This window comes from Rhipicephalus microplus, chromosome 7, assembly GCF_043290135.1.
Source record: "Rhipicephalus microplus isolate Deutch F79 chromosome 7, USDA_Rmic, whole genome shotgun sequence".
NCBI lineage: Eukaryota > Metazoa > Arthropoda > Arachnida > Ixodida > Ixodidae > Rhipicephalus > Rhipicephalus microplus.
In genome coordinates, this window is record NC_134706.1 from 29668937 (window position 1) to 29689663 (window position 20727).

Below are 20727 nucleotides of genomic sequence, written 5' to 3' on the forward strand. Positions count from 1 at the left end.
TACAACTGGCTAATTAACGTGTTCATGTGCAAAGGGACGCGAAAGAAGAAACGAGGGTGCTTATACACCGAAGACACCGTCAAAGGTGTAAAGCCTAAATGTTACTCCTCTTCCGTATAGTTAACAACACACATTGTACACCCCGCCATGAGGGAGCAAGGCGCACGTAGGGTGTCTTTCTGTCTCGCTACGAAAAATTATTACACCCTTTAACAAACCATAAGGACAACACAGGCGAAAACCTATGCTCCCATTTGATTCACATTCAATTTACTATTTGTCACCTTAAAAATTAACTGTGAATGTACAATTCATCCAAACGAGCTCACTAATTAACACGTAGCCGTTTCATCTTAATTCACATTCGATTCCCACCTTGTGTTGATGCTCTCCACATATGAACATCGCGCGAACGTACTGATATTCTACTAATGTACTCCACACTTTCTTATCTAGTGCACCACGTTTATGCCTTGAGGGAATTGACAAACATAGACGCTAACAGTCAACACATCTAAACAGAGGATTCGTCTCCGTGCAGGTACACCACCTCACACAGGGACCGAAAGGGCTAATGAAAAACAAACAAGCCACTGGTGTTCCAATATCGCTTCCATTCGCCGTGGAACACGAGAAAGATCCATATATTCCATAGGCTATCGGTGCCACCAATAACGAATGCACGTAGCAACCCATTAGCAGACACCGTTTGATTGAATGGAAACAGGACAGGGTACATACAATTGGACGACTGCTTCTGCATTGTTCATGAGATAATATCGAATAACGAGGTGGAACTTCGGTTTGGGAGGGCGTGGATAGGGTTCGCGACCCGATCGGGACCGTACAGTAGCAGTATCGCATCGATTAGTACATGCACCCCTCTGCCTCAGCACTCCACCGAAAGATTCGGAAGAATACTTCCCGATAAATAACGCAATTAAAATACCCAGCGGGAGAACAGTTGTTCGCCAGCGTGGCCAAATGCAGACCTGATGAACTATGTGTGTTTATGCAATCGATTCGTTAACGATAAACGAGTATCTCGTTGCGAATTTATTTCAGAACGAGACGCATCGATACGACATCGATGCGTCTCTCTAGACGACACGACACTGATACATCACAGCACACCATGCTGTCTCTGAAAACGGATTCTGCAACAGACAGATCGCGTAGAGGTAACACATATGCAGCCGTTTTGTGTACAGGAAAAAAGAAACCAGTAAATCGTATAGAAAAGCATTGCGTGAGTACATGCAACAACACACGCGCACAAAAGGACGTCACTTCCGTGACGGAAACGACCCTCGTCAATTGTCGTTGGACCCCAGCGCGAAACTGCTGAAAAGATTATTTGTACGCTATGAGATGACGAGGTGTGCTAATCACAACAACACACACAGGTAAACCGGGTTACTTATTCGGGCTTAATGCAACTGCGTGAGAACAGAAAGGTAAGAAAAAAATGAAAGAAAAACTCGAGGGACTTTCTATGTGACGGTCTCACTTTCGGCACTTCATCTATATTAGGCACTGTCAGGTTTAGTACCAATACTATACTAGTAGTAGCAGTAGCAGCAGCAGCAGTAAATAGTATTGCTGCGAATAGAACTGCTGAAAAATGCTTGTCACCAGCCACTGCTGCTCTACATCCCACGTGGCTTGACGTACGAAAAACACCGCACCTTAGAGAAGGTGCGGGGTGGAATATATTATGCTTAGTATCATTAATTGGTAAACTTTCAGTGTATAAGAATACAATTGAACAAACTTTGACAGTGGCATTCAGATATTGCGAAATAAGAACAGTCTTTCCCAACGGAAAAAATATAGAAAAAGAAACAAAGTACTAAAAGGAAGTTATCGTTATTCACAAATAGTCCGGACCAGCCCAGCCGACATCGATCTACGTCGTCGTTCAAAGCAGTTTATTACCTGAAAAATAATAATGATAAAAAAAAGGTGAGCACACGTCAATCCTGTCGGTTGCAGGCGAAGGCGTACCGGTAAAACCATCGCATAAAGGTTCGATATAAAATTTATATCATCTTAAACTTTCTTAAACCGCTAAACCTCTGACAACCCATATAGAAAGTGAAAATGTAAAAAAAAACAAGGTATGCTACAGAAAGAGAAGAGAAAAGCTAAAGCTTATCTGACTGTAAAGACAATCAAGGGCTTAATCGCAGAGCATACTCACGCGATTCGACGCGATGTCAACCTTCGCGCAGGCCTCGATAACAATCCCATGGATGTCGCGGAGCAACGAAGTCACGAATTCGACGAAACACAGAACAGGAGATCGCGTCGACCAAACAAGAACGCGTCTTGTAGGTCCGAGTCGACTCGACTTTCTCGCTGGCAATGTGCCAAGTGGTTGGGTGGGTCAATAGCGAACACTACGATGTACACTTCAGTCAGCAGCGTCTCAGTCAGGGGTGAGGACTTATTTCAGCCGTCATGTAGTCGTGCAGGTCTCAGCCGCCATGCAGTTCAAGTCGTGCGGGTCTCGAAAGGAGCAGGTTACAGCGAAATAGTCCACCAATCCGTCCACCACGGCATACGTTTGAAGCCCGGGACGTGCTTGTTGTTTTCAAAGAGGACCCACAAAAACGCGACGATCGGTGAGGCATCAAGCCGTGGTGCTTCGGGCATTGACAACAAAACCCACGTGATCACAGTCCTGGTTGGTTCGTGCGAGCTTCCGTTTCTTTGTTGTATTTTTGTGGAAGGGCAGCGGATGACGCCGATTGGACGCTGGTGGATGGTCCGATCGGCAGCGTCTCTCGCAATGTAGAACGCGTCTTTGTCGTCGTTTGGGTTTTTTTCGAGCAACGCCGCGACATTGTTGAAAGAGAAACTCGAAGAAGACTACGACAAAAAAAAAAAAAGTGTAGACGCTGCAACGTGGTAGCGGTATCGAGGTTTCATGCACCTCTTTAAAAAAAAAATTGTGCTCAACAAGGAGGTTTTACGAAATAAATGTAATTGATTGATATGTGGGGTTTAACGTCACAACACCACCATATGATTATGAGAGACGCCGTAGTGGAGGGCTCCGGAAATTTTGACCACGTGGGGTTCTTTAACGTGCACCCAAGTCTGAGCACACGGGCCTACAACATTTCCGCCTCCATCGGAAATGCAGCCGCCGCACCCGGGATTCGAACCCGCGACCTGCGGGTCAGCAGCCGAGCACCTTAGCCACTGGACCACCGCGGCGGGGCTACGAAATAAATGTAGAAGTGCGAGCTTTTTGGAACGCATCGCCAGCAATGGTGAAGCTGCGGTTTCCGCCATGGGTTGTCTCAAAGCCGTGGCATTTCCGGGTTGTGGCCCGCTTAGGGATAGAGTGCTTTTACTAAGGCAAAAGTCTTACACAGAGGCACCAAGGAGCCAAACAATTTTTTCCTGGTATTAGTAAACAACTGTTTCACGTTACCGAGAACACCAAGCCTGCGACGAGAAGATGCCAAGTTAGCGAGGAAACTAGCAAATAGAAAACGTGGACGGTGATGCCACTTTAAAGTTTCCGCACTATTCGCCGTGACGTCACATAATTTGGGGGCGCCTACTGGGGACGACGTAGTTCCCAGTCGGTAAAACAAACGAAGTGAGGTGTCTTCAAACCAGGCCATGGATAGACTTTACATATAAAGTTTGAATGAATTCTGCAGAGCCAACGACGCCAATTTACGATATATACACTTTGTAACTTGTGACGTCTTGCGTGAAGGTTTCGGCGCGAAATCTCGAAACGAAAATTTGAACTTAATTTCCTCCGTTATTGCTAAACCTTTTAGGGCGGAATTAACGACAGAGTTCTCAGAGAACAATTTGTGAATCCAAATCGATTCGCTGTTTCTCTTTAGTGCATCAACGAACGCAGAAATCAACATCACTCAGCACGAGTGATGGGAAAATCCATCATCACGGGACGAATTCACCATATGACGTCATCACGGCGTCGCACTTTTGGTTCGATTTGCGACGTGTTCGTGACGACACACTAATGTAACGTCACAAAATGACGTCATCATGTGACGTCATAGTTTGGTTAAGCGTGAGCCGATCACGGAGGCCACGGAAAACCACGTCATTTCCCAAGAATTGAGGACATTGGACGTGGCGCAGTCTCTCGGCGAAACGAACGGCAGCCGGCAATAACTGAATAAAAAAATAGGTGAGAACAATCATATCTCTTGAAAAAAAAATCACAGCATATCCACGGAGTGAATGATGATTGGTGGGGCGCAGCATTCGTCAGTCTGTCTGTCCATTCGTTCTTGCGTCCGCCTATCTGTGCGATCCTTGGTGCATCCGTCCGTTTGTTCATTCGTCTGTCTGTCCGTCCATCTCTTTTTGCGGCCATCCCTCTGTCTGTCCATCCGTCCGTGTGACCCACTGTCTGTCCGTCCGTGCGTGTGTCAGTCCGTTCGTCCGTCCATAAGTCTAGAGAAAACTCCAAGCACAGCCATCTCACATCTTTTCATCATGTATTCATCATATACAAGTGCCCCCATCCAGCAGACATTGTAAGGACCGCTATTTCGGGTATGTGCCACTGGTGGTTACGTTCTACGAGGGACGCACAAGCCACGCCATAAGGAGCTTCGCCCCTAAAAAGTTAGTTATCGAAAACGGCTCTGGGTAATATGTTGTAGAGACCCACTTGTACATTTTTGGTAAATTTTCAGTATCGCACTATAAAGCGTGTGGTTTCCCCGGGCAATCGAAAACCGCCCAGAGAAACACATTGGACCCCACTGCCAAATTTTAAACACCCTGGGAAGTAACGCGGTTGGTATCGCGGCACTGTAATTTTGCCAGACTGTTCAAATAAGTATCTGCTGTGTAGAACCGCGAATCGTTTTTGATAACTAGCCTTTTTTTTTTTCTCGTCAGATCTGACTTTTCTCGCCTGTACCCGTTGAGTTAATCGAAGCAACTGCTGTGGACGACGACAGATGACGCTACAAGCAGGTGCCCCCGAACTTCTAGTCGCGCGCTAGGTGCACGAAGCTTTCGGATGTGGACGAGACAGAATCCGTTCAAGAAATGGGAAGAAGTAAAATTACAGCAGCTTTGCTCTGGTGGTGGCTGAGTGAAGGGGGCGCGGAACTGCGGCCTTTTTAGTTTCTTTTTATTTATTTATTTTCAAATACTGCAGCCCAATACAGGGCTATTGCAGGAGTGGGGTACACTTACATGAACAAAATACACTGATTACAAGGTCCACATAAAAAAAAGATTTATTATAACAGTGCGTCTACAAATTCCGACAACGATAGTTCACGTATACTACCGGGTAAGTCATTCCACATTTCAATAACTCTAAGAAAAAAACTGTCCTTGAAAATGTTCGTGCGTGTAAAGAAAGGCTTTAAGTTGAGGCTGTGGTATTTTTCAATCTTATCTTTCTTTCAAACTCTCTCTTTTTCAGTTTTCAGTCAGTATTGCTTCACTCAGTTTATTTGTGGTCATTTCCTTTTTCGCTTCCCGTTTCTCGCCCCTTCTTTATTTTTCAATTTTTCGCTTGCTTCCTGCTTTTCTTTTGTAATTTTACAAAAGGCTTTACCTGCACTACGCCAAGCGATGTCAGCATACGAAAGACCATGCATTTTAAGCACTCCGCACTTGGGAGCAAATGGATTTAGCCTTATAGTCGCCTAGAGGTGACTGAGTGCGCAAGGAACCCAGTAAGGACGCGGGATCGAATCCTGGCTGCGGCAGCTGCATTTTCAGGGGTGGCGAAAATGCTGTAGGCCCGTGTGCTCAGATTCGTGCGCACGTTAAAGAACGCCAGTAGGTCGAAATTTCCGGAACCCTCCACTACGGCGTCTCTCGCAATCATACGGTGGTTTTGGGACGTTAAACCCCACATATCAATCAATCGAGGAACCCAGCGATTTTCGCGCCGTCACAAAATAAACGTCACACTAACTATAATAGAACGCTGTTATCGTTGAACCCATCGAGATGAGTATTAATAACTAGATCGCCTCAATAAAATCTAACAAAGCTTTCGGCGTTCTTACTGGAAACGTAAGGTCACATATCGAGCATTCTCCGTCTCAAAATATTAACCATAGCTAAACAGGCGGGGCGGGAAAGAAAAACATTTTTGGTGGCGAAGCTCTATATGCGGTGTGTCGGGCGTCCGCAATGTATGTAGTAGTAGTAGTAGTAGTAGTAGTAGTAGTAGTAGTAGTAGTAGTAGTAGTAGTAGCAGTAGTAGTAGTAGTAGTAGTAGAGGTGGTAGTGGAGGTAGTAGTAGTAGTAGAAGTAGTAGTAGTAGTAGTAGTAGTAGTAGTAGTAGTAGTAGAGGTGGTAGTGGAGGTAGTAGTAGTAGTAGTAGTAGTAGTAGTAGTAGTAGTAGTAGTAGTAGTAGTAGTAGTAGTAGTAGTAGTAGTAGTGGGCCGCCACCTCCACGGCCGGACTAGAAAAGCGCCACGCGCGCACCCTTTTGAATTGAGGAGGAAATAGGGGGTTGTTTAACCGAGAGTAAATAACGAAAATAGGCGTTTCAAAGGCGGCAGAAGTGATCTCCGCCCCCCCCCCCCCCCCCCCAACCCCAATCCTTAAAAATAAAATCGTCGCTACTGGCTATGGTTATCCGCTGGCAAACGTGAACGCGTAGCTCTACCGAGCCAAGCCAAGCCAAGCCAAGCCCACGGCCGGCGAAGCGAGCTGCGCCAAGTGAAGACCGCGCGTACACCCATGTTCCCTCATGCCTGCTCGAACGAGGCAAAAGAAGAAGCGAACAAAAATCGGGGAAGAGAAACGAACGCCGACGTCTTTTAGCCGGACGTTGAAGAGCGCGGCGTGGCGCGTGTTCTATAGCAATATAAACGGTATACGCCTCCGCGCCCGACGGAACGCGACCGGAATTTAAGAGGAGGCGATAGCCGACGAGTCTCTTTTTTTTTTTTTTTTTGACGAGTTTGGAGGGACACCGTGGACAGAACACACCGGAGTACCGCGTTTCCGCCGGTCTTTAGAGCAGCCGGAAACACCAATTTCTGTAGCTGTGTTTCAATATAATAGATCCACATGGACTTTCTATCGTGATGCGCAAGGTATGACGAGACTGGCACTCACAGAAAGCGACAGCCGACGACTCTCTTTTTTGACGAGTTTGTGAACGTGCATGGACATGAACGGACGATATGCGGTCGTACCGCGAATTACCTGGTATTATAAGGCATTTCTATATCAATACAATAGAATAGCTATCCGTGTATCATCTGTTTATCCACCATCGTTATCGCCTATCCACCTAAACCTTCGCTGTGAAACCTTTTGTAATATGACCTATATAACTATAAAACCGTCCGTCAACTAACTATATATCCATGCATCGACGCGTATGCGTCACTGCCCATCCGTTAGCTATTTACACACCTATCCAACGTGTCCATCAACCATCTATGTCAATCTATCCATTATCCATCTATCTACCTTCAATATATTTATGAACCACTGCCTACCAGAGAAGCAGCCAAAGACTTTTTGGTGCGGTCAACTATTCGTTGTACATCTTTTCACATGCGCCTGTCTACATACAAGCATACTTTAAAAATATCGCCCGGGGGTCCGAACACTAAACCCCCGACCACACCAACGTCACACCAACGACGCCTACATCCATCTATCCGTCCGTCCATCCGTCTGTCTATCTATCCGTCCGTCCATGCGTCTGTCTATCTATCCGTCCGTCTATCTATCCGTCCGTCCATCCGTCCGTCTATCTATACATCCGTCTATCTATCCGTCCATCTATCTATCTATCCGTCCATCTATCTATCTACCTATCTATCTATCTATCTATCTATCTATCTATCTATCTATCTATCTATCTATCTATCTATCTATCTATCTATCTATCTATCCTATTTAATCTAATCTAACATAACCTTCACAGCCACACGACAGTCATTGTCGCTCGCCGCAATCATTCATACTAACAGAATCGTGGACGCCGCATCAAGGCAGCCCAGCACTGTCCGTCCATCCATCCATCGGAGGGCCGCTTACATCTGCCGTAGAGCGGGAGCCGCGTAGGCCGTACGTATGAGATGTAGCCATAAATCGCCCGGGCGGCCGTCGGCCTAATTAAAAGGCGCGGGCCGACCCGAAGTCGTCCACCGCTTCGCAGTGATCACAAAGCGGAGACCGCGGAGCCTTTTATACTCGTATATATACAGCCCCCTACCTAGCCTGCTGCCCTCTCCGCGCCATCACTACCGCCTACACAGACTATGCCCCCTTATATATGGTATCATCTACCCAGTGCGTGCGTGTGTTACGAGGACGTACTGCCCCCCTCCCTCATTCCCGGCCGAGGTGTACCCGCGTACAGTGCCCTCTGTAGAAACCTCCTCGCTCACGTATATGTGTCTATCTAAAAAGAAACACTTAGACCTTTTGAAAGACAAGCCGAGCAGACGATAAAGGGGTTATTACGGAAAGGGGCAATGCCACATACGTGCGGACTGGCTTCGTGACGTCACTTCAGGGACGGGGGCATCACCACGTTGACGGTGTTGGTCTACGTACGAGTTGATTTGCGAGAGCGCTAAGAGGAGCTCGGTAAGATGACTGGGTATAATAGCCTTATCAGCATAAGTGACGCCTGCGGCGAAAAACAAAGTGAATGTCAAAAAACAATTTAGGTGAAATAAAAATGCCTTTCCTGCACTGTGTCCGAGACCGCGTTTGTCGAACTAAGGGCAAAATGAAAAATATGTTCACAACAAATCTGACTGACGAGGCAGAAAAAGCACACCTCATTGCGAAGCCGGGCATGATTTAAGTGATAAATATAAGGTATGTAAGTAAGTTAGTGAAACAATCATTCATTGCAACAACGTTGGAGCAAAGCCGAATAACTTAAACCGTGTATAGCGTAAGGGCCGTGTTAGGCTTAAACACAGCGCGCAATGCGAGTCGGGATTATACAGAAGACGGAAGAACGTAGCAGACGACAAGCAGAAAGCTAAGCAGAAGACCAGACGAAAAATAGATGGCAAGCAGAATTGGAACAGTCAATAATCTAAAGACGTTAAATAACAGACGGCAAGCAGAGGAGAAGCAGAACAAAAAAAAAAGACAAGCAAGCCTATAGTATCGAATATAGATAAGGTTCGAATATAGATAAGAATTCCAGAGCGTACCATAGAATGGTACGGTCTCGAATTCGCCTAGACTTGAAGAAAGAACGAAAAAAAAAACTGATACGGAAGAAGCCAATCAATGAGCTAGCACTGAGAGGAAAAGTACAGGAAATCAGAGTGTCGCTTCAGAACAGGTACTCGGCTCTTAGTGAGGAAACCAACCTTAGCATAGATACAATGAATGATAATCTGACGAGTATCATAACGGAGTGTGCAGTGGAAGTTGGAGGCAGGGTAGTTAGACAGGACACTGGCAAGCTTTCCCAGGAAACAAAGAATCTCATTAAGAAGCGTCAAATCATGAAAGTCTCAAGTACAACAGACAAAATAGAACTGGCAGAGCTTTCGAAGTTGATTAATAGGCGTAAGGTATCCGACGTAAGAAGGTATAACATGGAGAGAATTGAACATGCTCTGAAAACCGGAGAAAGCGTCAAAGCAGTGAAGAGGAAACTTGGGATAGGCAAAAATCGGATGTATGCACTAAGGCACAAAGAAGGCAAAATAACTACCAATATGGATAGGATAGTTAAAATAGCGGAGGAGTTTTACAGAGATCTGTACAGTAGCCGGGACAACCACGACTTTATTACTATAAGAACTAGCAGTAACCCAGATGACACCCCACCAGTAATGATAGAAGAAGTCAGAAAAGCTTTGGAGATCATGCAAAGAGGCAAAGCTGCTGGTGAGGATCAGGTAACATCAGATCTGCTGAAAGATGGAGGACAGATTGTGTTAGAAAAACTAGCCACCCTGTTTACGAGGTGTCTCCTGACGGGAAGGGTACCAGAGTCTTGGAAGAACGCTAACATCATCTTAATACATAAGAAAGGAGATGACAAGGACTTGAAAAATTACAGGCCGATCAGCTTGCTCTCTGTAGTATACAAGCTATTTACAAAGGTAATTGCTAACAGAGTAAAGAAAACATTAGAATTCAATCAACCAAAGGAACAAGCAGGATTTCGAACAGGCTACTCAACAATTGACCACATTCATACTATCAATCAGGTAATAGAGAAATGCTCATAATATAACCAACCCCTATACATAGCCTTCATAGATTACGAGAAGGCGTTTGATTCAGTAGAAATATCAGCCGTCATGCAGACACTGCGGAATCAGGGCGTAGATGAAGTATATATAAACATTCTGGAAGAGATCTACAGGGGATCAACTGCTACCATAGTGCTTCATAGAGAAAGCAACAGAATACCAATCAAGAAGGGTGTAAGGCAGGGGGACACAATCTCCCCAATGCTATTTACCGCGTGCTTACAGGAGGTTTTCAGAAGCCTAGAATGGGAACAGTTCGGGATAAGAGTTAATGGAGAGTACCTTAGTAACCTGCGCTTCGCCGATGACATTGCATTGCTGAGTAACTCGGGGGACGAATTGCAACTCATGATTACGGAGTTAGACAAGGAGAGCAGAAAGGTGGGTCTTAAAATTAATCGGCAGAAAACGAAAGTAATGTACAACAACCTCGGAAAAGAGCAGCGCTTCGAGATAGGTAATAGTGCACTTCAAGTTGTAAAAGACTGTGTCTACTTAGGGCAGGTAATAAATGCAGAGCCTAACCACGAGATCGAAGTAACTAGAAGAATAAGAATGGGGTGGAGCACATTCGGCAAGCACTCTCAAATTATGACAGGTAGATTGCCATTATCCCTTAAGAGGAAGGTATATAACAGCTGTATCTTGCCGGTACTTAGTTACGAAGCAGATACCTGGAAACATACAAAGAGGGTTAAGCTTAAATATAGGACGACGCAGCGAGCAATGAAAAGAAAAATGGTAGGTGTAACCTTAAGAGACAAGAAGAGAGCAGAGTGGATTAGGGGACAAACGGGGGTTAAGAATATCATAGTTGAAATAAAGAAGAGGAAATCGACATGGGCCGGGTATGTAGCGCGTACACAGGATAACCGCTGGTCATTAAGGGTAACGAACTGGATTCCCAGAGAAGGGAAGCGGGTTAGGGGGAGACAGAAGGTTAGGTGGGCAGATGAGATTAAGAAGTTTGCGGGTATAAATTGGCAGCAGGAAGCATGGGACCAGGTTAACTGGCGGAACATGGGAGAGGCCTTTGTCCTGCAATGGACGTAGTCAGGCTGATGATGATGATGATGGCGATAGATAAGGTTGTAAAACAACTAAGTACAGCAATGTATGTTAAGCAAGGTAATGAAAGCTGCATTGTATCGCAACGGTCCCGTTAGGCTTGAGCAAAGCGCACAAAGAAAGTCAGAATCACTTTAGAAGACTGAAGAATGCAGCAAACGACAAGATGAAGGCACGGCAGAGCAGACGACAAACAGAAGGCAAGCAGAAGCATAAAAGGCGACAAGCAGAAAGCAAGTAGAAGAACAACATACGACGAGCAGAAGGCAAACAGAAAGTATGCAGAAGGCGGAAGAAACAAAGGAGCTGTCACGCAGACGAAACACTCCACGCGATTATGGGAGACGCCATTGTTGCTCTAAACAATTGACGGCTGAGCCGCGTACGAAGAGCCACTCATATGCGTGCGTTATAGGGCGTTTAGGGCCAGCGAAAACAAACACGCAGACCCGTTCCTGTGGGAAAATGCGGCAGCAACAAAACGTATGAGTCGATCGGATTGTGTCTGCTACGATCACTTCGAAGATAGGACCGGATTTGCACACTCGAGAAGGGGCCATACGACGCGGTCAACGCCACCTTGCGTGTATTATGCGCAGCAGGTTACCCACTTCGTTTGTACACGTTCACGCAAGCGTGACTACAAACGTTACATGCGTGCAAAACCTCAAGTCTATCAACGGCACACAAGGCAAAAGTACCATATTCTCAAGTGTTCCATTGTGTCTCGGACGTATCGCAGCCTGTTGAAGTGTGTGCGTGAATATCAGGGCGCCAGAAGTGCCACATACATACATACATACATACATACATACATACATACATACATACATACATACATACATACATACATACATACATACATACATACATACATACATACATACATACATACATACATACATACATACATACATACATACATACATACTGTCACACATTTCAAGCGCCGTGTGTAAGGACTGGGTACGTAACGCATTTGCGGTGCGCTGACCACATGCCGCGCTGCGCGTCTCTTGTGTCTATATGCTCTCGGTTGAAGGTCCTTGAATAGATAGATTAGCGAGTGCCCTTTGAAGAGGAGGGCAAGTGCCATCATCACTCCACGCGCAGGTGCGCGCCAGAACGGCATGCCCTGTGTGCGACGGTGTATGCGGAGCAACACCACAGCACACGTCTGGGCAGCGCCGCAGTTGAGGCCTCTCCGTTCTCACGGTGCTGCGGTCGACGGCGGTCCGGTATGCGCACCCGCGACCTTTGACGACGCCGCCGACGGGGCTGTGGCCGCTGCGAATGTGTACAGAGATCACGAGGCGGTGGGCGACCGAAAGCCGCGTTTAACAAAACACACGTTCCAACGCAGTCGGGGGGGAGTGTGGTGCGGCGAGCCCCTTTCAATTGCGCTTCCTTTTGTTCGTTCGTACTTGCGCCGCTTTCTTTTCGTTCTTGCTTTTTTTTTTCGGCCACCATGGGATAGAAGCCGAGTGTATACATGAAGACGACGCGAGATCTCAGTGGTTGTAGTGTGGAGTCAAATCGCGATAGCATAGCTGAGATGATGCGTTTGCGGCGACAATTTGCGCGAGACGCGGCGATGCCGATGTGGAACAAGGGAAGAGGGTGGAGGATGGGGGGAGGGGACGTATGAGAGGTTGCCAGCGCCATCGTTAATGGCGTTGCGGTCACATTAAAGCTTGACCCCTGCCTACCTTCTTCTGCGTTTCTTTCTTTCCTTTTGTTTTGTTGCTTTCCTTCCCACTGTGTTTAAGAAATGGTATGTGGAAGATGCAATAAAACTATGCCACCGCCTCAAAGCTTGAAAAATTGTTTAACGAAGAGCAGCGATACACAGACTTGCAAAGCAAAAGATAGAACTGCGTTTGCCTGACGAAGGGAACGCCACCAGCGTCACAGTTTCTTTAGCGTCCGAGAAGCGGAGGCGGTTCAATTTTTGTCTGTTTTGTGTGTGTGTGTGTGTGTGTGTGTGTGTGTGTGTGTGTGAGTGTGCGTGTGCGTGTGTGTGTGTGTGTGTGTGTGCGTGCGTGTGTGTGTGTGTGTGCGTGTGCGTGCGTGTGTGTGTGTGTGTGCGTGTCGATACACGGGACATATCCAAACCTCCGGCCGTGCAGCACAAAGGTCGCCCTCTGTGATCACATAGCTTTCGTTGCAGGTAAGGTCCGCATTGGGGGCGACTGACCGTCAAACAGCGTTTTGAGTAGTCATTCTCATCCTTTTCTTTCTGAACGGTATACATCGAGAGCCGCTTTCTCTCTCCTCTAGAGGCTTCTTTGATGTAACGCCGCCGCGCCGCGTGTTTGTGCGTCACATTTCGGGTCTCTCCCCGAATCGCCACATCTGACGTGCGGTGGGGGAAGGGGGAGACGATATCGTGATTTTTGAAGCCTCCGGTAATGTTCCTGCGTCGGTTTGCCGGCCGCTTGACCCCCGCGTCTTGATCGCCGCTGCGATTATGTATCTACACCGACATGGAAGAGACAAAAAAAAAAAAAACATTTCGCCGAGAATGCATTGTTGCGCTTGAGATGCCATCTCATGGGTCGGTACGATAGCAATTCCTTCCTCCCCTTCCCATCATCATCTCCAGCGACGCCTTATAGACCAACAGCGATGGTCTCTCCCGCGAGCGGTCATCAGAGTTGATGACAGGGGGGGTTATATTGAATTCCGCGAAGCCTTTGCGGAAACAAACCCCGCCGGCGGTCGGATCAATAGATGCAGCGCGTACGAGGCCGAAGGTTCGATTCCCTAGCTGGAATGTGGCCACGGATGGTGCATAGAAAAGCCCGCTTGTATACTTTGGTCGGGAGACCACTAAAAAACAAAAGGACGTTTCAGAATTGTGTGATCCGCGAGTTTTCACTAGGTATACGGTTGTCTTCGCTCAGTGAATCTACAAGGCTTCAGCCAACTTAGTAAACCATGGCTGCTCCGTCCACCGCCTTAGAGCATTGGTTATAGTTTTAGGATACCGACTCAAAGGTCGCCGGTTCGATACAAGCCGCAGCGGTCGCACTTAGATGGGGCAGCGATACACAGGCGATACAACGCCGGAGGCCCCCGTATTGTGCGTTGTCAGTGCACCTCGAAGAACGCCAGGAGGTCGACAATCTCCAGAGCCCTCCGCTATTCATAATCATATGATGGTTTTGGGAGGTAAAGCCACATATATTATTATTATTATTATTATTATTATTATTATTATTATTATTATTATTATTATTATTATTATTAACCAAGGAATACCCTGCGCGTCCCCTGTACATGCATGTTCTGTTGCATGCTTGAAGTGAATCAGATGGAAGTTTGACTAAAACACTGCGCATCAGCTGGCGCATGATAAAAATGGCCAAACTGCGTTACAAGTGGCCCCATATACCTCACTTTGCAAATCACTTGCAAGTGCCCTCCACGTCTTCGTGTTCGAGTCTTTCTCGTGTGCGCTATCTTGAGCAAGCGGCGAAATGTAACGCGGCGAACAATACAAACTAAGCCAAAAAAAGAGGTTCTCCTTTTCAAGGAGTCTCCGTTGTGATGTAGATATACAGGAAGAAGGAGAGAATAAGTTTGCAAGCGCGAGAACGGGAGCCGAAGCATCCAGAACGCGTAGACTAACGCGTCGCATAAGGCAAGTCCGAACGGCCGCCGCCACTTCCCAGAGGGAGTTCTCTGCTTTACTTTTTTTTTTCGCGCTCTTTCTGGGCTAATGGTCATCGAGACGAGCGGTCAAGCTAGCACCGAACACTCAGGAACTCTGAAATAGAAACAAGAGCTACTCTCTTCAGTTTAAAGAGAGCCGCAGTTGGACAAGATGAAGCGATCGCCTTCGCAAACAATCTAACCCTCTTTTTTTCAACTCGTGTGGGAACCGCAAGGGGTCGCTTTTGTTCGAACAGCGCCACGCTGCGGCCGTTCGGTCTTGCTGGAAGTTTGGTGCTGGTTCGCCGAGGAAACTACTCGGCTCAGGTTGAGGGTATAGCTTGCGTGGGAACCGGCGAAGGTAATCCGACCGAGAGTTGATTCCTTCGTGCAGGCATCAATCAATCAATCAATCAATCAATCAATCAATGAAACAATCAGTTTATTATTATGTCATAAAAGGATGTTACAGGGAGTAAAATATACAGAAGAGGGTCCCAAAGTACACGACTGCAGCGGGACCCTCGACATCGATTGCATGCTCATGTTTTATTCCATGCCCACAACCATGCTCGTGTTTTAACGCGTTAGTGTTAAAGGGCTCGTTTTGCCGAAATCACGGCGTCATTGGTTGCGACCAAAAAAAAAAATTACCATCTTATGCGTGACCGAAAAATCGAGAACCATGCAAATAAAATAAACGATAAAGAATTCCGAGTCACGGTGTGGACCGAACCAGGGTCGTTTGGGTCCGAGTGGGAATCGAAGCCGGGTCGTTTCGGATGTTCTACCACGCGGCCACGCCTCTGCTTGTGAGTACAGTGATAAGGACTTGCTCTGCTTGAAAATGCACCGAAAACAGTTTTCATGTTTTACTTACACACGCGTCCTGCATACATGCTTCACAATGCAACATGAAATATTGCAGTGAACACTCGTGGCACAAGCGCCCATTGCCAGCGGGCGTCAGAAAATGCGATTATCATAATTGCTTTGTGGTTTAAGGCCGGTCATGCACTATAAAAGTCACATACTCTACTGCGTCTATCCACTTAAGGCCACGTAGGGGGGGGGGGGGGGGGCATAGCAAGTTTGAGAAGCTTTCATGCACTAAACGTTCGAAATACGCTCTAGGAACAGAATATCGCTATCTCGTTCAACGCCTAAAGGCGACGCTTTACGGTCCTCTGATTTTCATTGTTGATTGATTGATTGATATGTGGGGTTTAACGTCCCAAAACCACCATTTGATTATGAGAGACGCCGTAGTGGAGGGCTCCGGAAATTTTGACCACCTGGGGTTCTTTAACGTGCACCCAAATCTGAGTACACGGGCCTACAACATTTCCGCCTCCATCGGAAATGCAGCCGCCACAGCCGGGATTCTGATTTTCATTGTAATCATTAGGGCGAAAATTGCGACCGTGACCTTCAGCGCGTATTGAACAGCGTACTTGGCGACCTTGAAAGAGACGCAGAGCCAGATAATATCGGATACCATGTCCGTGACACCAGATGAGTCACCCTGCTAATGAATATTTGTTTGTTTCGAGCCTTCTGAGCCTTCTATTTATTCCCACAATTTGGTGACCACAAGTGACGTCGTACAAACAGTCGCAACACCACCCCGGTAAATATCGTCCAGGCACATTACCTAAAACTGCTTTCGTAAGAGCAGATATACCGAACGCTATCCGATATCGGCTATTTTTTCCAATGTCAACCAACGTTTTGGAGTGCCGATATTGCCCCCGCGAATATATGGTAGTATTATTCAGAGTTAACTTGCGAGTTCGCAACAATCCGTCAACCAATCAAAGAATGCAACACTCAACGAAATAAGCCACGTGAGTTTGCGAGAAGCATCGTCACAGTCGACCAGACCGTTGTATATAGTCGGCCATTTTTTTTCCGTCAGAAACCACGGGACCTCGCCGCACCCATCAAAATAATACTGGTACAACTAACACCCAGTAGACTATATCAAAGGTTTCTTTACTCATCGGTGACGTCATCACAGTATGACGGGCGCAGAGGACGATATATATGTATATATATTTATATATCAGGAATGCCCCCTGTTCGGCGCTCGGTTGTGTATTTAGCGGCGAGATTGGTTTCATGCGGTCTCCCATTTCCCGAAAGTGCCGACAACTACAGCTCCATCGTATATATATAGCGCAGTGACGTATAAGAAGGAGCCTTCTTGAAGTGTTGAACAGGACTTGGCAGTGTCGAACAGGACCAGGAAGACAGTTGCCTTCAAAGGAAGAAAGAAGAAAAGACGATCGAAGTAGTGCCTTTCGCTTGCGAGGCCTGACTAAACTGGTCTTTTTTGTTCATATAGTGGTGGCTGCTTCTATACAAAACGACCACGCTGACCACGCGATCATTGTGTGTCCGTGTGTCCGTGTGTTTCTGCGTCTACCACTCGTCGCCTTCCACGCGATGGGGCCAAGCCCGAATGCCCAGCCAGCCAACGCGCCCGGATTGTGTTCTACGTCGATCCGTTTTCCCGTAGACCTGTCTTGTTGTTCGCGGACGCTGGAAGCTTGGCTGCATGCGTTCTCGTTAGTCGTATACGCTTTCTTCTTTTAGGGGCGAAGCTCCTCATGGCGTGGCTTGTGCGTCCCTCGTAGTGCATGCGTAACCACTAATGGCACATACATACCCCAAAGAGCGGTCCTTATAATGTCCGCTGGATGGCGGCACTTGTATATGATGAATACATGATGAAAAGATGTGAAATGGCTGTTCTTGGAGTGTTCACTAGATAGACGGATGGACGGACGGACGGGCCGACAGAGGGGCGGACAGACAGACGGACAGAGGGACGGCTGCACGAACAGACGCATGGAAGGACAGACAGACGAACTAACAGACAGACGGAGTGACGGACGTACGGACGCACCGACGGTCACACGGATGAACGGAAGCAAAAGCGAATGGACGGACGGAAGCGCGGATGGACAGACGAACGCTTCGCCCCACCAATCATATTTCACTCCGTGGATAGACCGCGATTTTTTTCATTTAATTTTTATTTCGTAGCAGTGGTGGAAGAGCGTCTGGAGCCACAACTGAAACACCCTCATTTTGCTTTAGTTGTTTATTTTTTCTTTGTTTATGAGCGTGGATCAACGTCCACTCGTTGCGACGATGACGAATACGTTGGGCGGTGGGAAAAAAGCGTGGGGCGCGGTTTGTTGGGATACTTCAACGCCACCTCGTTCCTTATTCCATCGTTATTCTCGTTTTTTCTTTGTCACGTCAGACGCGCTATAGCGTCTTTGAGAGGCACATTCTCACGGCCATACAAAGCAGCAGCGGCCGCTGCTGGCAAGGAGTATACCTATTGCTCTGGCTGACCGAGTTATACGTCTCGGCGATCGGTAGCTGTACACGACCATTCCACAAGTGATGGCCTGGCTTAGGTCTCTGATTCGATCCCAAACAAACAAACAAAAATGATGAATTGATCATGAAAAAAGAAGTTTATCAAGCAATGAAATAGTGAAACGTAAAGGTCAAAATACAGCCAGCCCGTCAAGGAATCAATCGAGCGATCAGTGCAAATGAGAAAGCAGCCAGTAAGGTGGAGGCAGTCAACGAAAAAACAGAATAATCAGAGTCATAGGTAAAGGTCAATCAATTAAGAACAATCAATAACGAAGGAAAGAATCAATCAGTAAAATAATTTGAGAACAATAGAACCAAAGCAAAAATAATCAAAATAAAGCAGACAGCACTAATCAATAATTCGAAGAATCCATGAAGGAAAAAAAAGTAGACAGTATCAATGAATCAATCAAAATTCATGAAAGAAAGAAAGAAAGAAAGAAAGAAAGAAAGAACAAATGATGGATTCTTCAAAGAGCAAACTAAACTAGCACACAAACGACAGCTATTCATTCAACCTGGTTGTGTAAAACAGTCCACATAAATAGATCAAAAGCGGCCGCCACGGTGGTCTGATGGTCGCGCTGCTCGACTGCTGACCCTCAGGTCGTGGGATCGAATCCCAGCCGCGGGGTCTGCATTTCCGCCAGAGGCCCGTGTACCTATAGCTTTAGCTGCACGTGAAGGAACCCCAGTCGGTCGAAATTTTCGGAGCCCTTCCACTGCGGAGTCTCTCGTGACCGTATCGCTATTTTCGGACGTTACACACACCGACAATTGTTGTTATTAAATAAAAAAACTAAGACGAATAAAGGACAAATCTGCCAAAAAGAAAGCGGAGACTGTCGAATCAGTCCAAGAAGCGCTCGGAGAATGACGCGGTCCTCTCTTTATTTTTCGGGTGGGCGTCGCCACGCGTAACCGTCAGCACGCGTCCGCCAGATTAGAGGGCGAAGGAACGAATGCCCACGTGTGCATGAGAGTGCATAGGACGCGAGTTGGAGATGTACAGACTGGTCCATTGTCAAAGGGAACGCTTCCGACTGCGCCGTGTCCGGATTTCGCACTCTGACTAAAGCACAGTGGCTTAGATTTTGCGCAAGACTGCAGGTAGTTGACTGTCCCGACTCCTTTTGATAGACTGTACTGTCATGTACGAACTGTGTTTTTGCGTCTGCTTGAAGTTACGGGATATGACAAGTGCTCAAATGTTCCCTCTGTCGACAAGAGTACGGTTGAAACGTTCGGTCAAAGCTCTCGCTGGCTAGGCCTACGCTCCTACCTGGTCTCAAATAACAGTTCTGACTGTCTCAGTTCTTTATCATACCTCTAACAGCGGACGATATTGTACAGCCTCCCACCACACCCACCCTTTCCCTCCACCTAGCGAACCCAGCCGGAATCGAACCCGCGACCCTCGGGTCAGCAGCCGAGTACGGCAACCGCTATGCCGCCGAGGAGGACACGACTGCATCGCGCCTACGCATCGGATGAGAGCGTGGGGAAAAAAAATAAACAGAAACAACATGGCGGCTTTACTGCCAAGTGAGCGACAGCTAGTTTATAGGGTGAACGGGGGGAACCGCACTTGCGAGCGGGCTGTAAAGGGGAGCGGTTCGGAGAAAACAGCGTAGCGAACACTTTTAAATTGTATCGCACCGCGCTTATACCGCTGAGAACGGAAATCCTTGCCGCCCCTACACTTGCTGCCGGACTGCTGTTCATGCTGTCTGCGCCACTGCTTACTTAACCTCTATTTCTCCTCTTCCACTTCTCTCCCACTGCCCTTTGCCGCAGGCACTACGCCGTGCTCCCAACCGGGCTGCAGAAATTAGGTGCCTTCTTCCTCTTCTAACCACCACCACCACGCTTACAAGTCGGGCCCCCACGCGGACTCGTTTCGTCTAGTGGTTAATCGCCATGTGACGTCACCATAACAGCTATGAGCAGAACAGCAAGCAACGACTTTGAAAGAGATGTAGTTCGTCGTTTTCGTGCAAATAACGAAACGTATGTGAAACTGATCACTACTTTTACATTTATGTTTGCGTAGTGTTAAAAAAGTATTATAGCACAAAATCTCGGCATCACTACACTCATTAGTTGAGGTCCAGGTTAATGGTCCAGGTCTTTTATGATCGCACAATGACACAGTACTACTAATTTGTCCTTTATGTGGCTCTTCTTGCACTTTTTGTGTTTACATAATATATTATTATAGCAAATGAAAGTTTATCTGCTTTACCCTCGGCCGATACCCCAGGTGTGGATAGAAGCCATCTTATACCACCATTACTGCTACAACAAACAACAACAACAACAACTACTACTACTACTACTACTACTACTACTACTACTACTACTA

At 46.9% G+C, this 20727-nt stretch overlaps 1 protein-coding gene across 2 annotated transcripts in view; it reads right to left on the reverse strand.

Annotated features, from left to right (window-relative positions):
- Positions 1-20727, reverse strand: part of LOC119179809 (protein rhomboid) — a 211315-nt gene that overhangs the window by 27410 nt on the left and 163178 nt on the right. The window lies entirely within an intron of this gene.